This window comes from Oratosquilla oratoria, chromosome 3 (genome assembly GCF_046742065.1).
Source record: "Oratosquilla oratoria isolate Oo_2021 chromosome 3, ASM4674206v1, whole genome shotgun sequence".
Classification (NCBI taxonomy): domain Eukaryota; kingdom Metazoa; phylum Arthropoda; class Malacostraca; order Stomatopoda; family Squillidae; genus Oratosquilla; species Oratosquilla oratoria.
In genome coordinates this window covers 67,643,801-67,651,300 of record NC_134779.1, presented here as the reverse complement: position 1 = coordinate 67,651,300, position 7,500 = coordinate 67,643,801, and the positions used below count along the sequence as shown (strand labels likewise).

The window sequence follows — 7,500 nt, the reverse complement described above, 5'->3', positions numbered from 1 at the left end:
ACATTACTCGATGCGAATGACAAGAAATAGTTCAGAAGATTTATTAGAATGGCCAGTTATTAGTAAAGCTTTGCGAAAAGTTACTCAGATATCAGAGTATTTCCTCCCCTATCCGCACATCTTCAATACTAGGGAACTTTCCGCTTCGTTCCTTCATATACTACTATGTAGACTATCCCTTAGTTAACATTATTTGTTATTATATTAACATCTAATTAAGGAAGTCCCGTAAGGTCTAATGGCTAGGATAAGCGGCTCTCACCTGTGAGGTACGGGTTCGGTTCCCGGCACGGGAAGAGTTTGACAATTATCGTTGTAGCCGTTATTGTGTGTGTCTTACACTTGAGACTACGGCCACGGAAGGGGGGCAACCCTCAAATGTGTCGGTTTTGAGTTAGAGGCGCCAACCTGTTGTTCAAGGGTGTAAAAGTCTTGTGAAAGGGTCGGCCAGAGGAATTTCGACATTTCTGATGGTTACAATAAGACATAAAGTCGCGTAATTTGGTGCGAAGCGTGAAGCACAGGGGCTGCTGGTGGTACAGGATGCTGGGGACTTGGGCCCTGATGACCCCGATCAGAGAGAAGATGATATCCTGGTCTACTTAGGTTTGTCATCAAAGTGTCACAGTAAATTTCATCACTACTGTGACCACCAACTTTGTTCATTGATGATAGGATGGAAAATGGGTCGGTAAATCCCCTAAGGGCATTGTCAGGAACATAAAGGATTGTTCCTGACAATGAATTGTTCCTGACAATGAATTTAAGTGTCTCAAGACAGTATAAAGGATAAGAGTCAACCATAACACAGGAAAAATAGAAAATAAAGTAACATACTACCTCTTATACCATAAACTTTTAAAAGAAATACGGAGTAGGTGTGAATAAAATGCGGCCGTAACCAAAAATGAAATGAATATTTTTATTTAAAACTACATGGCATGACAGAACTACCATAGACCTTTCTTTTGATGAATAATAGTTACACATTTAGACAGTTTTCCTTGTAGTAATCATCGATAATTTTTAAGCGTGATTATCTCAAAAGTAGGTGTTTGTGGGTTGTACCCTTTCCGCGGCCGTAGCCTCATATGGGGCAAAGGTTCTAAGGATGGGTTCCTTGAAACGAGGGCGATGTTTCTTCAGTTTATTTTCAGGTACTGGAGAATATGTACAAAGGGGAAAGATCTCCCCCCGTGAGATAAGGGAGAGCGTCTCCCTACCTCTACTGCTAGGTCCCTGACCTAGGCATGTCGTGCTCCTTGATTACGTATATATAAATACGTGGTGGTAATAGTGGCCAAAGTGGTTAGATCAGGGAAACACGAAGAAGCGTATAAACAGGTTAGTATCTCATTTCACTCCTCACAAATTGGTGGTGTTGAATGAGAATGATTTCTCCTATCTGTGACTTTCATTTGTTATTATTTCAAATTTAAATTAAAGTGAATGAATGTAAGGTGTGTGTGAGTGAGGCTGGACTTGATTAATACCGACCTTCTCTGCGGCTCTCCGGGCTGCTCTTGACTTCCAATAGGCAAAGACTTGACTTAGCACTTGGCTCTGTGTTATAGTTTAAAACTCTCTCAAGAGACTAAAGAGACTGTTTTCTGAACTTACTACTTCGACTGCAAGACTGAAAAACTCTGTGTGCTCGCCAAAAATGAAACCTCTGGAAGAGATATGCTCCTCCTACAACCAACTATGATTGGCTAAGATTTGTTCTGTTTACTATATACTGGCCAATAGGACACATGTCTCTTTGTAGACACCCTTACCTTCCTCAAACAGAGCTCCATTCACTAGGTGTCATGTTATCCATTAAGAAAGCCTGACCTCCTCAAGAATGAAATGGTGTCTATGGCTCGAGAAGGTTTTTATGGCTCGAGAAGGGGCCCCGCGCGCGATGCAATGATAGAAACTAGTATCATTAGTATCACATTGTCTAGTATCAACTAGTGTCAACCAGTGGTGATGTTGTCGTCGTCATACCAATCACCACAGGTAGTCTTATCTATAACGGGCACAGCCGCCGTTTATAAAAAGGAAAAGTGCTTAGGTAAGCACATTGGGTGTAGGTTGCTACATGGAAAATGTGCTAGTTATGGTATATACATTATATGGGGATTACTGCATTGTTTTAGGTTTAGTTATATTATTGGTGGATGTGACTAGACATGGTGTATATGTTGAAGTTACGATAATGTAATTGGGGTAGGTATAAGACAGGGGTCAATAGACTTATCTGGTGACATTAGGTATTTCCGTGGTGGGTGGTGACGTTGTCTTACATTGCATTCCTTGAGTCGTGTTTTGAGATTGGGGAATTTGTGAGGTCTTCAAGGTCTTGCTAAAGACAAGTACCATCTGACATGTGTATGGATCACGTGCATGGTTAGTGAGGGTTGCACTGTTTCTTACAAAGACACAAGAACTAAGTGGACTTACTGCATCCACAGTTTCCTTCGGCTCGGGTTCAATAATCTTCTTGTTAATGAAAAACTTCCCGTTCCGGGAATCGAACCCGGGCCTCGAGAGTGAGAGCCGCGTATCCTAGCCACTAGAACACACGGGGGTAAACTAATCTTTCCAATATAATAGAAAATGTAATGGCGCAACTCTTCCTCTCACCAATATATATATGTATATATATATATGTATATATATATATATATATATATATATATTGTTACGAATCTCGCTTACATATCTGACTTGCAATAGATTTAAAGTATGTGAAATAAGTTCCCAAGACCCCATGTCTTTGGGATAACTCAAATAGAAATTACAAGGCTCTCCGACTCGTAACACACATTAAGAGTGAATGGGTGACTGAGTTCCCAAGACCCCATGTCTTTGGGTAACTTAAAGAAATTTCAAGGCCGCCACTTGATTTTGTACTATCATAAAAATAAAGAAAAAATGAAACGCACAGATAACATTTAACACTATTCATTAAAGTTAATAGGATTACATGAAGGATTACAATCACTGAACATTCAAATGAGTAAATAAGTTTCTAAACAGAAGATTCCCGCTCGAAATCTTTTAACGGGGGTGAAAGAAAATTAATTAGATAATTAATACTTTACCAACGAAAACACTGTCTAGGTCACTACCATAGACATTTCACACCACTACATGAAACACTAGCTGAGTTAAAATGACTTAAGAATAATACAGGGGGAGTACAGAGGACTTACTTCAGCCGATAATCCGCCCCGAGGCAACACAACTTTACATCGCACCCACTTCTCCTAAACTGACTCTGACACGCCGAAGGCGCTCTGGTTCCTTCTACAAAAATCCTCTGATTGGCCCATAGGAATTGCGTCTATGGAGATTGAACCTGATTGGTCAAATTAACTAAAACGTTCTGCTTCGTTCTAGGCTGAGTGTTACGCAAAACCAGAACAAATACTCCATTGAATAGGTTTTCTTCCCACGCGTCCTCCTAAGTACTCGTCCTGTAATCGGACACCCACGTAAATGCGAGCGGCGCCGTATCCAAAGTAATAATTCTATTTCAACCTTACATATATGGTAATATATGTGACAATATATATATATATATATATATATATATATATATATATATATATATATATATATATATATATATATATATATATATATACATACATACATACATACATACATACATACATATACCAAGGCTTTTTCCCCCTTCCAAGGGGGGTACCCAAAAAGAAAAAGGCATAAAATCATTCCCACCCATTCCATCCCTGAATACACTCCACACCTCTCCACCCTCCCTCTTATCTTAGCACCTCCTGAATGACGGGTCATCCCTGCACCTTGTCCACTGCCCTGGGTCAGAAGCAGTGTCACAAGACACAGCACATCCACAGCAAGGCCGCTTCATTAAATCGGAGACCCCACCTCTCCGTCCCCCATTGCATAAAATGAGAGGACGGGGAGAAATCCCTTCGGGCTGCGTCAAATTTTGCTCACACATACTACCTCACCCCCCATCCACCCGCCCATTCCACCTCATGCTATCACAACATCATCCATATAGAACCATTCTCCATTCACCCCTGTCTTCTGTCTTCTCCCATCCTTCCTCAACCGACATTCCCCTCCTCCCCAAAGCCCCCTTCACCCCATCCATCCACCTCATCCTAGGACGTCCCCTCATGTTCACTCCCTCCACATCTCCCTTCCACACCTCTTTTACTAGTCTTTTTTTCACTCATTCTTTCCATGTGTCCAAACCATCCTAATATTCTTTCATGAACCCTATCTCCCAGCTCCTTTTCCGCCCCTGTTCTCCTCCTCACCTCCTCATTTCTCACTCTATCTAGCCTAGTAACCCCCATCATACTTCTCAGACACCTCATCTCAAACACATTCAAACTCCTCTCTTCTTCTCTTATGTTCCATGTTTCTGCCCCATGTTTCTGCCATGTTTCTGGAGACCGTAGGCTATCCTCGTGTATATATATATATATATATATATATATATATATATATATATATATATACACATATATTTATATACATATATATATATATATATATATATACATATATATATATATATATATATATGTATATATATATGTATGTATATATATATACACGAGGATAGCCTATGGTCTCCAGAAACCCAAATTCAACAAACGAAGGAAAATCAAACCTTCTTATGGCAACATGTGTTAAGCAAATATCTAGAAACTTAAAAGTTACCAAGTAAACATTCTGTCATCGGTGACATATGTTACAAATATAAGGTCAATCAATGCAATATCAACTGTCAATTAAGATTATTTCTATATTATCATTTTTGCAAATCCACAGACGAATAAACACACAAACACGTGTTTTTTATGATGGTAGATATACGCGTACAAAAATGATATTATTGGACACCAACATGAGGTGATTGTGATATTTCTAGGGGGCTTTCTTCCCTATTCCTTCTTATACTACTGTGTACACCTTAGTAAGCAGTTCCTTTATTATATTCTAATCATGTTGATATCCCGTGTGGTCTAGTGGCTAGGATACGCGGCTCTCACCCGCGAGGCCCGGGTTCGATTCCCGGCACGGGAAGAGTTTTCTCTGACCGGATGTAAATTGGACCTCAGCCAGGAGAGACACGTGGATACAGTGAGCTGCGCAATTCTTGCGTCGTTGTGAGATATTGTGGTCATTGACAAAACCTTCCCGTGCCGGGAATCGAACCCGGGCCTCGCGGGTGAGAGCCGCGTATCCTAGCCACTAGACCACACGGGATTACTTTACATGAGTGCTTGGGGAATGGTAAGATTCTGTTTTCGAGGAGCTCACCCCCTCCCCCTCTTCCGTCCTTTTGCACTGCTTACGGAATATAATCATTACCTTCCATCACACCAATTAAATCCGTGGTAAATTTAGGAGGAGGTGGGGGCTTTGCTCTCTTATTCTCATTTTGAGGGGTAGAGTCTGTTGCTCCATTTTTTGCATCCCCATCCTTCTTTTCATATAAAGATTATAATAGCGATAATGATAAAAAAATCAAGAAAAAAGTAGGCGAAGAAGACTAAGAAGAAGAATAGGAAGAGGAGGAGGAGGAGGAGGAGGAGGAAGGAGAACACGGAATCGTCAGCCACCGAGTTTGGGGTGTAATGGGGGGGATGGCGATGATGAATTAAGCTATAATATGCCGATATAAATCCTACGGTATAGACAAAGCCATTTTCAGCAGATGAAGGAAGACCGACCCTTCTTATGGCAGCTTTTATCTATTTGATTTATTTATTTACTTACATACTTATCATTTATTTATCTATTTTTACTACAAGAACTTTATAGAAAGATGTCATCGCTTAAATAATTTCAATCATAATGACAACCAGTAAAATATTAACAGCCGTTTAAGATTTTTTTCATCGAATACACAAACAAATAAAGAAACACACACACTTATATATACTTGCAAAAATATATCCATGCAAAAATGACATTACTCGATGCGAATGACAAGAAATAGTTCAGAAGATTTATTAGAATGGCTTTGTGAAAAGTCACTCCGATATCAGATTATTTACTCCCCTACCCGCACATCTTCAATACTAGGGAACTTTCCGCTTCGTTCCTTCATATACTACTATGTAGACTATCCCTTAGTTAACATTTTTTTTATAATATTAACACCTAATTAAGTCAGTCCCGTGTGGTCTAATGGCTAGGATAAGTGGCTCTCACCTGTGAGGTACGGGTTCGGTTCCCGGCACGGGAAGAGTTAGACAATTATCGTTGTAGCCGTTATTGTGTGTGTCTTAAATATGAACCTACGGCCACGGAAGGGGGACAACCCTCAAATGTGTCGGTTTTGAGTTAGAGACGCCAACCTATTGTTCAAGGGTGTAAAAGTCTTGTGAAAGGGTCGGCCAGAGGAAATTTGATAATTCTGATGGTTACAATAAGACACAAAGTCGCGTAATTTGGTGCGAAGCGTGAAGCACAGGGGCTGCTGGTGATACAGGATGCTGGGGGCTTGGGCCCTGATGACCCCGATCAGAGAGAAGATGATATCCTGGTCTACTTAGGTTTGTCATCAAAGTGTCACAGTAAATTTCATCACTACTGTGACCACCAACTTTGTTCATTGATGATAGGATGGAAAATGGGTCGGTAAATCCCCTAAGGGCATTGTCAGGAACATAAAGGATTGTTCCTGACAATAAATTTAACTGTCTCAAGACAGTATAAAGGATAAGAATCAACCATACCACAGGAAAAATAGAAAATAAAGTAACATACTACCTCCTATACCATAAACTTTTAAAAGAAATACGGAGTAGGTGTGAATAAAATGCGGCCGTAACCAAAAATGAAATAGATATTTTTATTCAAAACTACATGGCCTGACAGAACTACCATAGACCTTTCTTTTGATGAATAATAGTTACACATTTAGACAGTTTTCCTTGTAGTAATCATGGACTGAGTAAGGACACTAGCCATTTGAATAAATTATAAGAAATGGATTTAACAGAGCTAATAATAGGTCTTATTGGATTATTTGGTTTGTGTGTTTTTACTAATCCATACATATAGGGAAGAGAAGGAGTGATGGTAGAAAAACGTTTGATGAGTTCATCTTCCCCCTTTAACAAAGTTTTCATTTTTTTGTTAAATTCACTGTTCACCTTATTAAGTGGGTTGGTCTTAAGTTGGCCATATGTAATGTCATCGGACAAAAGATCATCCATTTTAGACAGGTAGTCATCCCTATTTAAAATGACCACTGCATTTGCCTTATCTGCTCTAGTGATATGTAAATATTTATCCTTTTTGAGAGCTTCTAAAGCCTTAATAAATCTATTTGGGCAATTGGGTAATCGTGGGTTACTCAAAGAAGCATAAATAATGCCCTTACAAATGTTTACTTCTTCGGATGATAAATCACTGTACCTTTCAAAATTAGAAAAAGATTTAGCAATTTCTACAAAATCTAACTCCTTGTTGGAATAGGCGAACTTTAACCCA

General features: G+C 39.5%; 2 non-coding genes across 2 annotated transcripts; one reads left to right on the top strand and one right to left on the bottom strand.

The window, feature by feature from the left end:
• Nucleotides 1–5,007: 5,007 nt before the first annotated feature.
• Nucleotides 5,008–5,079, top strand: TRNAE-CUC (transfer RNA glutamic acid (anticodon CUC)). The gene has a single exon. It is a non-coding gene; the product is annotated as a tRNA-Glu (tRNA).
• Nucleotides 5,080–5,190: 111 nt separating this feature from the next.
• On the bottom strand, nt 5,191–5,262 carry TRNAE-CUC (transfer RNA glutamic acid (anticodon CUC)). The gene has a single exon. It is a non-coding gene; the product is annotated as a tRNA-Glu (tRNA).
• Nucleotides 5,263–7,500: the final 2,238 nt, after the last annotated feature.